The 16391-nt window shown below is 38.8% G+C and overlaps 1 pseudogene; it reads left to right on the top strand.

Moving 5' to 3' along the window:
* Positions 1–4707: 4707 nt before the first annotated feature.
* On the top strand, positions 4708–15246 carry LOC135116037 (collagen alpha-2(I) chain-like; annotated as a pseudogene).
* Positions 15247–16391: the final 1145 nt, after the last annotated feature.

Genomic DNA, 16391 nt, shown 5'->3' with positions numbered 1-16391 from the left:
ACACAGTTAGAGCTACTGGCAACTGAAACCACGTCACAACAGGCACCAGTGGCCCTGCATTTCCCGAACTCCTGTAAGAACTAAGACGTGTGATCAAGAAACAAACGGGAGAACCACAAGAAATCTGTTGGGTATACAGAATCAGCTTAGTGGTTGTATGTGGCAACACAACCGCAATGGCCACAGCCCCTTACCGCCAGCTCCTGCCATTACAATACTATATATATACACACACACACACACACACACACACACATATACATACACATCTTACAGAAGGATTTTATATATATATATATATATATATATATATATATATATATATATATATATATATATATATATATATATATATATATATATATATATATATATATATATATATATATATATATATATATATATATTATTATTATTATTATTATTATTATTATTATTATTATTATTATTATTATTATTATCATTATTATTATTATTATAAGTTTATTTTTATGAATAATGTAGCGGCGTAAGTGAAGGTGTCACCGGGAAAAGACTATTGGCGAGCACGGCATATATATATATATATATATATATATATATATATATATATATATATATATATATATATATATATATATATATATATATATATATATATATATATATATATATATATATATATATATATATATATATATATATATATATATATATATATATATATATATGCCGTGCTCGCCAATAGTCTTTTCCCGGTGACACCTTCACTTACGCCGCTACATTATTCATAAAAATAAACTTATAATAATAATAATAATAATAATAATAATAATAATAATAATATTAATAATAATAATAATAATGATAATAATAATAATAATAACAACAACAATAATAATAGTGCATTATTCTTACTTGTACACTAGTGATGACGTCTCTTTGCTTCTCCTAGGCGTGCTGGCAGTGATAGGGGATATTACCGTGTGTGTAGATATTGCCGTGTGTTTATTTACTGGAGTAACTTGGCGTAGTACAAACAGTGATTTTAGCAATTCAAAGTAATCATGTTGACTTATGCTTAGCAATACTATCGGGAATATTATCACCTAAATTTAATAATGCGTGTGGGTGACGGGGGATCACAGCCTATGGGGGTGGCAGTGTGTGGTCTGCTCTGCTCAAGGTCGCGGTGTTGCTCTGTGGTTAGTGCTCGTCTTGACTGCTGTAGTGTTCCATAACATGCCTGGTTAACAGTTAACCAAGGATACTATCTCAAGGATCGTTGCAATGAAGGATGCAGGGCACCAGGCCAAAGAAAGTGGAGAAACAACGGCGTTAGTGATTTCTTTTGTGGTGCTGTGGGTTGTCAGCAAGGAACACCTACGTCAAATCCTTGATTGTGAGGCACTGTGAGGGAGGTGCCGCTTACATGTCAGTCCACAAACCATGTTGAAGGAGACCAAGAAAGATTTCTGATCAGTCAAATAACATTATGATGAGGGAGTTGGAAAGAAATCCTCATCTCACAGTCCGGGTTTTGGAAAGGAACAATGACGGGTTGTTTCAAGATGTGTCGATGAGGACGGTTAGCCGATGCATTCAAGACCTGGACACAAGTCACCGCGCCGTGAGGAAACCGTTTATCATTCCTGCATACACGAAGCGTAGGGTCAAGTTTACTTTTAAATTTTTGGTCTGACGTGACTAAGACTAGCTTGGTGTGCTATGGAATGATGGAACAACGATTACGGTGACATGTAATAGAGGTGATGTTCATGATCTCCCGTAACGGTGGCGACCCTCTTGACTTGTTACCTTTGTGGAATAGAAGAACACCGATTTCTTGATGATCTGGGGTTGTTTCTCGAGAATAGGGTTTGGGAAGTTAACAGTATTGCTAGCAAATGTTACAGTAAATCAGCATGTATATTATGAATTGCTAAGTTACCATTTTTGTGATGCGTTCGAGAGTGCCAGGGCCAAAGTGTTCCAACTAGAGTACTAAACATTGCTCCTCCTCACACTACAACTTCCCAGTGGTGCAGTGGCTTCATTATTGTGATATCAGACTTATTAATGATTGGCCAGAATAACCCTGATATCAATCCAATAGAAATCTTGTGGTATGCTTTAAAACGAAACCTAAAAGACAAGGATGTCAGCACCATAACGAAGCTGAATGGGTTGATTACGGAGTCTTGGACATAAATGCCGCACGAAACAATGCAAAATCTTGTCCTATTACTGCGGCTAAGAGAAGTGAAGAGACGTCTTGAACGCTATACGAAATACTCGAGGTAAGAAAATTGCATTAGTTTTGTTTTCATTTTCTTTTTTTGTGGCTGATGAATATATATATATATATATATATATATATATATATATATATATATATATATATATATATATATATATATATATATATATATATATATATATATATACACACACACACACACACACACACACACAGAGAGAGAGAGAGAGAGAGAGAGAGAGAGAGAGAGAGAGAGAGAGAGAGAGATGGATAGACGGGCATGCGGACAGGTGGGCGGTCGAGCTGGGAGATCGACACACACACACACACACACACACACACACACACACAAAGAATCAAGCAGTTAGCTATCTTACACATACAAGTTTGCCTTCGTGCATGCTATATTTTTTTTTTATGTGTGTTAATGTTTGTGTTCATCAGTTGACAGACAACAAGTATATGGTAATAGACTCAAATTACAAGTGAAAACCTATTATATTTCCCTGTGTATTTGCATTTGCGTATTACTTGATGTAGCAACAAAGCAAATCACGGGAATCTGGGTGCCAGCTGACCACAGGAAGCAGGGTAAGCAAGTTTTTATTCCTCAGTATCACAAGTTCAAATTTCTTCATTAGGAGTCAGAGTTGACGTCTCTAAATATATCATCTAAACTCACACGTGATAAGAACACTGCCTCCACGCAGCCTTGAGCCACAGACCCACGCCTCCTGTTTGCCATCACTTACATCCCGGTTTACCTGTCCATTTCTGACGACATAACTTCCACATAACATTCGTGCACGTCTGTCCCTAACGATCATAGTACACCCGCTCCTGCATGACATACACATTATTATCCAAGTAATTTTCGTTCAACGTATATCAGAAATATACAAGTGCGTGCTGTCGGTGCAGTCTTATATGTTCGACAGTACTGTGTGTGATGTATAAGCTATGTGTGCCAGTCAGTGTTTAAACGATTAACACATTTTAAGGTATTCACATAAAAGTTACATGTACAAGTTATCACTTGTCAAGTTGTCAAGTCACCCCAAGGATCAACATCAAGTGAAAAAGATTTGGTTTAGACAAATCTTCCTTTCAAGTACAGTTAAATGTAACAGGATTCGTATTAAACACGCTTTCTCTCTCTCTCTCTCTCTCTCTCTCTCTCTCTCTCTCTCTCTCTCTCTCTCTCTCTCTCTCTCTCTCTCGGGAGTCTGGTTCCTCTTCTTTGTGTGAAGAAAGCATACAACTTCACCTTGCTTGCAGGAAGCGAGGTAAATAGAGCGTGTGTGTGTGTGTGTGTGTGTGTGTGTGTGTGTGTGTGTGTGTGTGTGATTCACCAAGGCCTGATCACGAGCGGACCCTCAAACACCAGCCGTTACCCTCTCCTCTCAGTGCTAGCTCAAGCTCATTATTACCGTTCACTAGGTAAGACTAAACTCATACACCACACACCTCATCCCCCTCGTTAGGGGAGACGGTAACCACCCCGCTTATCAGCGAAAAAATCCCAGAGGTGACCAGTGTGTATGTGTGTGTGTGTGTGTGTGTGTGTGTGTGTGTGTGTGTGTGTGTGTGTGTGTGTGTGTGTGTGTGTGTGTGTGTGTATGTGTGTGTGTGCAAGTACGTACGCGTGCGTCTTAAGGTCTCCTTATTCCCGTTTTCTTTTTTCTCCTTTCCAATAAAGCATCTAAGCTCATGGTATGAATATAGGAATTACAAAGGAAAATAAGCGGAAAAAATGGAAAAGAAAAGGGAGTGAATGAAGAGGATTGATAAAAATCAATAGCTTTCCGTGATGATTTTAATTTGGTGATAGTGGAGGAGGGAGAGGAGATAAAAGTTAGTGGAAAAGTAAAGTGGGATGAGACAAATTAGGAAATGACGAGCAATTTTATGAAAAGAAATGTATTAATATTACAAATGGAAGCGGAGAGAAAGGGAAAGGAGAAAATAATCATAATTTTCTCCAAAGTTAACATCAGCATATTTGTTAATTTCATGGTCAATTTTCTTTCCGCGTATTACCATAACAGAATCGCCTTCAATATTCATGTTTGTACAGCCCACATTTGCATCCCAGCAATAAGTGCGAGGCTTGAGCGAGGGAATGAGTGTAAAAGCAGGAAACTATTGTGCAATGCGAACATCAGAAATGTAGTTATTAATACCCTCTTGTCAAGATAGGCTAGACAAAATGAATAAAAAAAAATATTAGTTTTAATATCAGTAACGCAAAAATAAAAGCGCGTCCCAGAACTTGAACGCTCCGCTGATTCTTGACATAAGACTTTCTCTCTCTCTTTCTCTCTCTTTCTCAGTTAAGAATCCTCAGTGTTTCACGTGTTTCTGTTTTACATTCTTCAAGCTCGAAAGACATCTCGTCACCGGATTGTCATCGATGAGCTGCATCAACCTCTTGGATGTTCTTTAAGGTCAGCAAGAAACCAGAGAGCAAGAGACAGGAATTCAACTAAGCTTTATAAGAGCAAAGGTGAACGCCGTGTAGAGGGGCAGTATATAAGAGCGTTCGCCACTCTTCCGTACCAGTCGTCTCAGTAGCCGCATCTTGGAGTGCTGAGGAAGACCAGGACTGCAGCCATGAAGCTTTTGGTAAGGTTCCTCACTTGCTGGTGTTTAATGCTCTCTACTGCCAATGTGGACACCTCTTTACCGCTGGTGTCGCGGCTTTCTCATCCTCCCGTGTGACTTACAGGTAGCGTTGTGTTTGATGGCGGCGGGCGTCAGCGCCCAGTTCGGGGAATCTGGCATCGTCCTTCCTAACGGAAAGCTGATACAATTCACCCGTGAGGAGGCTGACAACGTCGCTGCAATCGGGGAGTCTGGAGTGGTCTTTAAGGACGGATCACACAAGCAGTTTGACATGGAATTTGCTACCCTGCACAACAACCTCCCTGCCCCAGCCAGGCCAGAGCCCGTGGCCTTCGGTCCCTACAGCTACACTGGCATCGTCATGCCCGACGGCAAGAACACGCAGTTCACCCATGATGAGCACACCAACATTGTCCTGGTCGGCCCCTCAGGCGTCGTGACTGCTGACGGCAGGAACGTGCAGCTGGGTCAGGAAGGCCTCCCTCTCCCACTCCGTAGGAAGCGCTCCGTGGCGCTCGAGGGCCCCTCTGGCGCGCAGTTCAGTGACGGCCAGCTGGTTCACCTTCCTGCTGGTGTGAAGATCGTCCTTGTGGGTCCCTCTGGCGCCACTCTCTCTAACGGCAACCACGTCCAGTTCCGCGAGAAGCGCAGTCCTTCTGGGGCTGTGGTTGGCCCATCCGGCATGATCACCCCGAGTGGACAGGTTATCCAATTTGCTCCAGGTGTGTCAGTCCCTGTTCATGGACCCTCTGGAGCAGTTTTCTCCACTGGCAAAAATATTCAGTACGACCGCAAGAAGCGTGCAGCACCCTCTACGGCCGTTCTAGGAGAGAGCGGCATCATCACTCCTAGCGGACGGCCTGTTCATCTTCCCCTTGGCACGTCTGTTGTTCTTCACGGGCCTTCTGGAATTGTGCTCAACACCGGAGAGACTATTCAGTTTGACTTGTAGTTCCATCACAACAATGTTCTAGAAAATGATGTTAGCGGTAGGACCTTGGCTTTGTTTCTGAAGGAGACTAATTTTAGTACAATGAAACAAGGGATTGTGGTTTTGTGTGCTGATACACTATCAGAAGCATCATGAAATGTGATGTTCAAATATATTTTATATTATGACTAAATATTCATTATTTTATCCTTATTTCCAACTATATAACATCTTCCGTTTCCCACAGCATTTGAGTTAAAAAGCATGCCCAGGAAGGCGGAATTTTATAGTTCATAGAGGTGTGCGAAGAGCCAATGGTTTCTTGCTTCTCAGAGTGAGGTGAAGAAGGTTACGTGCCCTTTTCCCTTTTATATAATCCAATCGCCATAATAGGTTCGTCACTGTAATCTTAAGTGAATTAATTTCCGCATGTGTGTGTGTGTGTGTGTGTGTGTGTGTGTGTGTGTGTGTGTGTGTGTGTGTGCGCGCGGGTGTGTGCGCCTGTGTCTGAAGAGCTTCACTACTATTTAAAAAGTTTGATAGACCTTGATGAAAAACAAGAATCAAAACCTTTACCATCCTTACTCATAGGAACCATTATGACGTTCCCGTAAAAGCGTCAATTACATAAGGATGCCCTCCGCCATGATGAAAGCTCATACCCAAATTGAAATGTAAAACGCAATTTTTGATTAAAATCTGAAGACGATTCGAGAACTCATCATATGTTTCTGAGATATTTGTTTGGTTTAATGAACATATCCTGCTTTACTGTGTTGGAAACGTGAAGGTTGCAAACAGATCTCGGGTGCGACAGTTGTGGGCCGGAAACAGGTGCTGACAGATGTGGGGTGACGAAATGCGTGAGAACAAAATGTACGAGTTGGAGGTGTCCACTTGTGAGTTCTGGAATGAACTGGTTGGAGGTCGAGTGGATATTACATGAAGTGATAAAATGAATTGTAGTAACCACTAAAACGTCATTAAATTTTCACTGCAATTTGAGAGAGAGAAAAAAAAAATAATAAAATAATAATAAAGTATAAAAAAAAAAAAAAGAAAAAAAAAAGGCAAACAAAATAAAAAATCATATCATGAACCGCTGCATCATGTTATAACAACACGAATCCTGCGCACCACAGCAGCCAGCTGACCCCCTCACTGTAAACATCCATGTCTGTGCAGTTACTTTTTTCTAGTGGTCATTATTACTTCAGCATGTGTGAGACTCAGTATGGTAGCTCTCTAATGATGAAGTAATAAATGTTCCTTGCGTTAGATCATATACGTTATGGTGTTAAAGACTAGTAATCAGCTAGCACAAAATACATTTACACAATGAAGTAATATATTAGCTGCATCACTGGTACTTTCTTTTTGTTATCCTAGGAAAGGTGCACTATTCTAAGTATGTACGCCATGGCTTCAGAATTTATTATATGCCTTATATTAAACTGTAATAAGAGAAAAAATATATCTTAAAGACAAAAATATTTGAGTGTTTTTTTTTAACCGCTAGACCAGATTAGTTAGATACAGTAATCTAAAGTTTGAACTTCCTATCAACAGCAGTCTTTTATTGTGAACAAGATTTTCACTCTCCTAATCTGGGAGGGCTGAAATAAATTTTAAGGGATGCTAGGAAATGTCGCATGTATTTAATCCCTGTGACAAGATGTTAATCAGTTAGGGAGTGCTCAGGTCGGAAAAGGTTAAGAAATACTGGCTTAAAACAATATTAGTTTAGTTTTGCTTATCAGGTGAAATGAGGCTCATCTGTAACTGTCTTGTATTAAAAATGTACATGTTTATTTACCAGTAAATTAGTACACTGAACCTAAACTAAGTATTTTACCATCGAGGACTGAGGATTGGATGGAGAGAGATCAGATCAGATCAGATCATGTTTCGGGTGTAGGTTTTGCAATGGCTTTCTTAATCCTCTATATCACTTCTATGTGTGTGTGCGCGCGCGCGTGTGTGTGTGTGTGTGTGTGTGTGTGTGTGTGTGTGTGTGTGTGTGTGTGTGTGTATGCCATCGTCCGTATTATATTTCATTTATTTCTCTGGCTTTTTGAGCATTTTTAGTCAATCTGTAATTTTTCAATAATTTCAGAATTATTTTCTATATAAAGTTGTTGTGTCTTGAGGTATCCCCTTCTTTCACTGTCATATCCTCTGAAATCAAGAAATAAAAGTGCTCTTCTGCTGGCCGGTAGTGGATACAGACATCGGGCGACAGTGAGTCGAAACGAGAACTGACATCTGTTTACTGTATTATATCTTTGAGATATTTTGTCTCCGTAAGTGTGCTATATTTTGTCGAAGGAATTAAGTCTCTAGAGAAATCAGCTTATGAAAGAGCTAATCGAATTATTTTTATGGAAGAAAAATCGACCTGCAAGGACTCCATTTTAATTGGATTTAAGTTTTGTGTAAAGGGCGTTAGTTGTGTCAAATTTTCAGACATGCAAGGATTAAATTGACACAAATTTCTGAGATATTTCTAATAATTTCCATAAACATCGTGAGAATGAACATTGCATCAACAGGATAAAAATAATTATCACGAAAGGTATTAGCAGTATCTCATCAGGAAATAAGAATCTAAATTAGTTTTAGTAAAACCATGTGCATTATTCTGAAGCCCCACTACAAAATCAATTACCATCGACAGCATAAAGAGAATAAAATGGAAAACTGTAGGTCATCGTACAAGCTTGAATATTGATTCTGGTTTAGTTTTCACAACAATATTACCCATTCTTACTTGTTCTTAGAGAGTTCCAAATATTAACGATTCTATCAAAGAAAAGTGTTTAGCTTCGTCAGATCTGAATCGCTTACCTGTGATTTTATAACCATTATTTCGAGTGGTGTTACTACGGCCAACAATTACATAATTGTTGATGCAACATTATCAAACCTTGAAACGTTTTGAATGACTATTAAGTTCCATCGCATCCTACGTTTCTCTAAACTGAACAAGCTGAGTTTCCTCAAACGCTCCTCATATGACTTGTTTCACAGTCGTGGGGTCATCTTGGTAACTTTTCTTAGGATTCTCTCCAGCTTGTCTATATCTTTCTTATAATAGGGTGACCAAAACTAGACGCAGTATTCAAGGTGAGGTCAGACAAGTGCGTTATACAAAATTGAAAATTATTCTCTCCGACTTAAATTCGAAAGTCCTTCCAATGAACCCAACCAATTTATTCGCTATCCTAACAATTTCTGAGCAATGCTTATTTGATTTGAGAACTAAGGTAACCACCATTCCTATGTCTTTTTCCTCGTTCATTGAATAATTTACACAATCATTATTATTTACTATATGCAACACTTTATACCTATCGATATTAAATCTCATCAGCCACTTATCTGACTAAGTGACTAAGCGCTCGATGTCGGATTGAAATTTCATTTTGTCAATTCTTGTAGTTACTTTGTTCGTTATTATAGTAGCGTAGTAGCGTAAGTAAACTTATTTACAGGTGAGGTCACCCCATCGATATTACTGTAGATGAGGAAAAGAACAGGGCGGAGTACAGATCAATGTGGTACACTGCTTAAAACATCTCGCCAGCTTGAAGATTTACCATTAATATTAACGCGTTGCTTTCTCTCAGACAGCCAATCATCGAGTCATTTGATAATTTTGCTGTATACCATGTACTTTTAATTTACTTAGTAGCCGCTTATGAGAAACTTTGTCGAATGCTTGTTCAAATTCCAGATAAACTACATCTACTGTTTCGTCATACATGCTATAAAACGTCGTTAAAAAAAATCGAGCAGATTGTTTAAACAGGAGCGTTCATTTCTAAAGCAATGCAGAGAGTCCTTGATTAGATTATAACACTATGCAACACGATTTTTGCCTTTGACAAGCAACCGTTATTTTCCAACTCTTTTCATTGCAAAACAATAGAAAATATCCAATATTCCTGTCAAACTTTGCTTTTGCGGCTTTTAGAATGATTTTCTGCACCAAAAATAGCTAAATTTCACCATTTTTTCAGTTGCTGTCACAGATAACTTCTTTGCTCTTGTCTTGATGAATTGACCACATATGTAGCAGAATGCATCTGGAGAATGATCGCAGCCTTTTGATACCATTTCACCTCTTGTGATGTGTCTTCTTAGGCAGCCAAAGCAGAACTGATTGATGGTCTGTAAACCCCTACTTTTATATTGTCAAGCAGTACTCTAGAATATTCTCAGTCTTTCTAGAATGTGTTCCAGAATGTTTTCAATCTTTCTAAAATATTCTTGAACCTACTTTAGAATATTCTGAATCATTCTAGAAAATTCTTGTAGATTCTAGAAAAATTCTTGATATATCTACATATTTCTACTGTATTCTACAAAGTTCTGAAATATTCTGGAAATGTTTACATTGAACAGAATCTTCTAAAATGCTCAAGAAACTTCTAAAAGTGTCTGGTAGAACATTCTGGAAGATTTGAGATTTCTGAAATGTAAGCAAATTCTTCTAAATATGAGAAATTTCTTGCTAGATCTGGTTAGTTCAAGAATGATCTTATTAAAATAAAAAATCCTTAGAACACTTTATATTCTTTCTTTCATTGTTTTTAGTTATTTGCAATACTTCAAAAAAACAATTAGATAAGCAATTGCGATTTTGCAATACCAATAGTACCAATAGTGGTACTATAATGAAATAAGGCAAAAATGTAGATTCATTGTTCTAACCACAAAAGCAAAAGGTTTAGGATCAAAATAACTTTTTTTTCTATTTTGTTTGGGCGGAAATAACTGGAAAATTATGGTTTACGGCCAAGGACAAGATAAAAGTTAAATTTTGTTACTCAGTGACTAACCGCGAATTACAGTTTCCATTAACTTAACCGAGGAGGAGGAGGAGGAGGAGGAGGAGGAGGAGGAAGAGAAGCAAGAGGAGGAGAAGGGGCAGGAGGAGAAAGAAGAGCAGGAGGAGAAACAGCTGGGAATACAAAGGAATACAAAGGAAAGTCAAACAACAACACACCTTTTGGTCCTTGCAAGCCTGTTTGGTAACTACTTCTAACTAGCTACAGTGAAGAGAGACAGGACAGCATAGCAGAAGGCTCCTGCCCACCCACCACTCCCTCCAGCTTGCGCTGACATGGAAATAGTTGGGAAAAAGTACCATGCAGTATGAAAAAACTAACATGGAATTTTCATAGGAAAGGATGAAAGGAAGTTCTACTATTCACCCTACGGTGAACTCTATACGCCTGTCTGAAAGTTAATACAATTTATTACTTTAATTATTATTAATATCAATTTAATTATTCGGACAAGAGAGCTTGTTGGGGATTTGCTTTTAAATATTTGTCTATTTTTTTTATTTTTGAATAATTCAATAGAATTGCTGTTTACGATTTCTGCAGGAAGTTTATTCCATATATTTACTGTACGATTAAATAAAAAAATGTCTGGCCTCGTGGGATTTAAAACGTTTCTTGAATCCATTATTTCTTGTTAGGTTAGAATGATCAATGGTAAAATATTTATTTGCATCAATGTTACTATACCCTAAAAAAATTTTGAACACTTCAATTAGGTCTCATTTTATCCTGCGCTTTGTTAAACTAAATAGGTTTAGTTATTCCAGTCGTTCCTCATACGGCTTATTACGCAATCTTGGAATCATCTTTATGACTCTGCGCTCTATCTTTTCTAGGTTTTCAATGTCTTTTTTTGTAATATGGTGACCAGAACTGTACACAGTATTCTAGATGAGGGCGCACCAGTGAGTTATATAAGGCAAGTATAACCTTTTCTGATTTAAATTCAAAGGTTCTTCCAATGAACCGTACTAATTTATTTGCCGTCTTTACTGTTTCTGTGCAGTGTTGACTCGGCTTTAGGTCTTTTGACACAACGACACCAAGATCTTTTTCTTTATCAGCGCTTGACAGTGGCATGTTATTCATTACATATCTCGCCTGAATATTGTTGCTTCCGATATGTAGAATTTTACACTTTTCTATATTGAATCTCATCTGCCATTTTCTGTCCAGCTTGTTAGTTTATTGAAGTCACACTGCAGTTCCTGCCATTGTGACACTGGCGTTACTCTACTTACTATTTTGGTGTCGTCTGCAAATTTACTTGTTTTGCAATTTAGGAGGAGGAGGAGGAGAAGGAGGAGGAAGAGGAGGAGGAGGAGAAGCAGGAGGAGGGATACAAAGGAATACAAAGGAAGTCCAAACAAGAACAGATCCTGAGGTCCTTACTAGGCTGTTCGGGTAATTATTCTACTTTAACTATCAGTGAGAGAGACAGGATAGCACCGGAGAAAGCTACTCCTTACCCCTCAACCCTCCAGCCGAAGCTGGCAGGAAAAAAGAATTGGTACCATGTTGTACAGAAAACACAACATGGAATTTGAGAGGAAAGTAAGAAAGAGATGATGTCTACTTCTACCACATGTAATATACATTCAATCCTAATATTTGTGTCCCGTGATGAGGCACTTCCTTTACCATAAATTTGATTGAATCGGATACATTTTTACTAAATGATTATAAGCGATGGGTTATTAGCTCTGCAAGGGCTCGATTCCTTTTATCATTACTGTGACGGGGTCAGTAGTAGGTCGCTGAGGAACCTAGCCATCATTTAGGTCTCTTTAATCTGATCAGTTTTATTTGTTGTAAAGTAGTTGTTTTTCTTCCTTAATGAAATATATCCCGATCAGATGACAGCTGGAATTAAGTTTCTAGATACCTGTCAAGAAAAGGTTTTAAATGAATCCACAGTATTTGAGTTAACGACGCTTGATGAAAGACCATTCCAGATATTTATTACACGATTAAATACAAATGTTTGGCTTCAGTTTTTTTTAAATCGCTTGCGTTTTACTTTGAAGCCATTGCTTCTTGTAACATTTGTTTGGTTGAATGTTAGGTAGAGTTCAGGATTTATATTTGTGAAACCTGTAACAATTTTGTAAAGGAACATTAGGTCCTCTCTTAATTTGCGTTTTGATAGGGAGAATAGATTTAATTCTTTAAGGTGTTCCTCAATGGGTTTATTGCGAAGCCTTGAGATAATTTTTGTTACTCTACGTTTTATTTTCCTAATTTCTCAATATCTTTTTTGTAACAAGGTAACTAAAATTTATGTTATATTCAAGATGAGGACGTACAAGTGAGTTATACAAGGTCAGGAATATTTTCTCAGATTTGAAAGCGAAAGATCTTTCTATGAAGCCTATTGATTTATTGGCAATTTTATTGACCGGTGCAATGTTTGCTTGATTTAAGATCTGTTGATATCAAAACTCCCAGATCTTTTCCAGCATCCACACTCTTGATGGGAGTATTACCCATTGCCTAATTTTCTTGAGGGTTGCTATTTCTGATGTGTGATATGTGATATTTATCAAAATTAAAGTTCACATTTAACTTTTCAGACCATTCAATGACAGTGTCTATGTCATTTTGCAAAATTTGACTTACGGTTGGTGAGTCAGCCTTGTTAGTAATCTTAGTATCAGCAAATTTTGACAATTTACTTGTGATTCCTTCGTCTATGTCACTGATATATATTATGAAGAGGATCGGTCCTAAGACTGATCCTTGAGGAACGTCACTACTTACATTGATCCAACTTGAAGATTTACCGTTAAATACTACACGCTGTTTGCCAACCAATCCTCTATCCACGAGGCGCTAATGAGGAACTTTATCAAATGCCTTCTGGAAATCAAGGAGGAGAGGAGGAGGAGGAGGAGCAGCAGCAAGAGGAGGAAAATATTCTGGAAGAGAAGAGTGACACAAATTAGGAAATGAGGAACATCAGATAAGGAAAAATGTACGAAAACTACTTATGGAGAAGAGAGAAAGGAGAAGAAAAGGATCATAACTGTTACCTAAGTCAACATCGGCATATTTGTTTATTTCATGGCCAGTCTTCTTTCTGTGTATTTGTTTAAAAGAATCGTCTCCAATGTTCATGTTTGTAGTGACCACATTTTCATCCAAGCAATAAAAGTAACGGTTGAGCGAGGAACTGAAACTAAAAGCAGAAACAAAAAGTGAAAATGTGTGTTGTTACCAATACCCGCTAAAAAAGATGGATTAGAGAAGGTGAGTAAAACAAAAAAAGCTTTTGTATAAAAAAAATAAATAAATAAATGCACGTTCCATAACCTGAACGCTCCGCTGATTCTTGGCATGTGACTTTTCTCTCTGTCAGGAATCCTCAACATCTCATGGCTGCTATGTTTTTCATTCTTCACGCCTAAAAGAAGTCTCGTAAACGGATAATCAAGGATGAGCTGTATCTGCCTCGTGGATGTTCTTTAAGGTCAGCAAGGAACCAGAGGGCAAGAGACAAGAACTTAACTATGAATGCTCTATAAGAGCAAAGGCCAGCGGTGTGTTGCGGCATAGTATATAAAGGCGTCCGCCACACATCTGCGCCAGTCGTCCCAGTAGCCTTATCCTGGAGTGCTGAGGAAGACCAGGACTGCAGCCATGAAGCTTTTGGTATGATTCCTCACTTCCTGGTGTTCAGTGTTTTCTACAGTCAATGTGAAAATTCTTTACCCCTGGTGTCGCGGCTTTCTCATCCTCCCGTGTGACTTACAGGTAGCGTTGTGTCTGATGGCGGCGGGCGTCAGCGCCCAGTACGGGGAATCTGGCATCGTCTTTCCTGACGGAAGGCTGAAGCAATTCACCCGTGAGGAGGCTGACAACGTCGCTGAAATCGGGGAGTCTGGAGTGGTCTTTAAGGACGGATCACACAAGCAGTTTGACATGGAATTTGCTACCCTGCACAACAACCTCCCTGCCCCAGCCAGGCCAGAGCCCGTGGCCTTCGGTCCCTACAGCTACACTGGCATCGTCATGCCCAACGGCAACAACAGGCAGTTCACCCATGATGAGCACACCAACATTCTCGTGGTCGGCCCCTCAGGCGTCGTGACTGCTGACGGCAAGAACGTGCAGCTGGATCAGGAAGGCCTCCCTCTCCCACTCCGCAGGAAGCGCGGCGCTTCTGAGGCTGTGGTTGGCGAATCCGGCATCATCACTCCGAGTGGACAGCTTATCCAGCTTCCTCCTGGTGTGTCAGTTGTTGCTGCTGGGCCTTCTGCTGCTCTTCTCTCCACTGGTGAAGGTATTCAGTACGACCGCAAGAAGCGTGCAGCACCCTCTAAGGCTGTCGTAGGAGACGGCGGCATCATCACCCCAGGCGGAGTTCAGTTTCAGCTTCCCCACGGCGTGTATATTGTCTCCAAGGGACCTTCTGCAGCTCTGCTCTCCAACGGAGAGGCTGTTCAATATGAGTTCTAGTTTCATCACAACGATGTTCTAGGGAGAGATGTTTGCAGTATGACCTTGGCTTCGTTTCCGAAAGAGACTCATTTTAGTACAATGACACAGAGGGTTGTGGCTTCGTGTGCTGATGCAGTATCAGGAACATCATGAGATCCAATTTTCAAATATATTTAATGTTATGAAAATACTGATTTTATTTATCCATATTTTCAGCTATATCACTTCTTCATTTCCCAGAAGCGTTTGAAATACGAAGATGCCCAGGGAAACGAGATTTTATAAATAATAGAGAAGTTTCTTGCTTCGCAAAGTAAGGTGAAGAAGGATAAGTGTCCTGCAACCTTTTCCCCTTATGTAAATAAGTTATCATAATCACGAATGCACTCCCGAATGTGTATATGTGTGTGTGTGTGTGTGTGTGTGTGTGTGTGTGTGTGTGTGTGTGTGTGTGTGTGTATGGAAACCTTCACTACTTATTATAAGGTCTGATACACTTTTGATGATAAACGAGAATCATGTAGGAGCTCCACATACAAAAGCCCAAACCATCCTCAGCCATAGAAGTCATTATACCGTTCTTAGAAAGCTGCCCGTTTCATTAAGTAGATCATCAGCCATGATGAAAATTTGTCCTCAGATTTAGTGGTAAAACACAATCTTCTAATGGAAACTGAAGACAATTCGATATCTTACTCTACATTTCTTATATATATATATATATATATATATATATATATATATATATATATATATATATATATATATATATATATATATATATATATATTGGTTCAATGAACTTCTCATGTTAAAATATTATACTGTGAACTGAGACCAAAATATGTTATACTAATTTACTGTAGTAGGACGTCAGATCAAATACACAAAATTTGATGGAGAAATGGATACACTCTTGGAAAAATATCCTGCTTTACTGTGTTGGATACGTGGAGGCTGCAAAAAGGTCTTGGACACGACAGTTGTGGACCAGAAGCAGGTGCTGATGGGTGTGGGAAGACGAAATATGTGAGGACAAAGTGTACGAGGTGTCCACTTGTAAGGTGAGGAATTAAGTGTATGTAAGTTTTGAGTAAAATGTGTATGTAAGTTAAACTGTGTCACATTCTCTGGCATGTAAAGATATATACTGAAACGAATTCTTGAGATATTCCTTAAAACATCTGTCAACACTGCGAGAATGAGCATCCCATCAACAACATTAAAATATAAGTGATTATTAAAAGTATTAACAGTACCAGATCAGGGAATAAGAATCTATGTCAGTCATACGGAAGTCATT

Source organism: Scylla paramamosain, chromosome 30 (genome assembly GCF_035594125.1).
Source record: "Scylla paramamosain isolate STU-SP2022 chromosome 30, ASM3559412v1, whole genome shotgun sequence".
Taxonomy (NCBI): Eukaryota; Metazoa; Arthropoda; class Malacostraca; order Decapoda; family Portunidae; genus Scylla; species Scylla paramamosain.
This window is presented reverse-complemented; position numbering and strand designations above follow the sequence as displayed.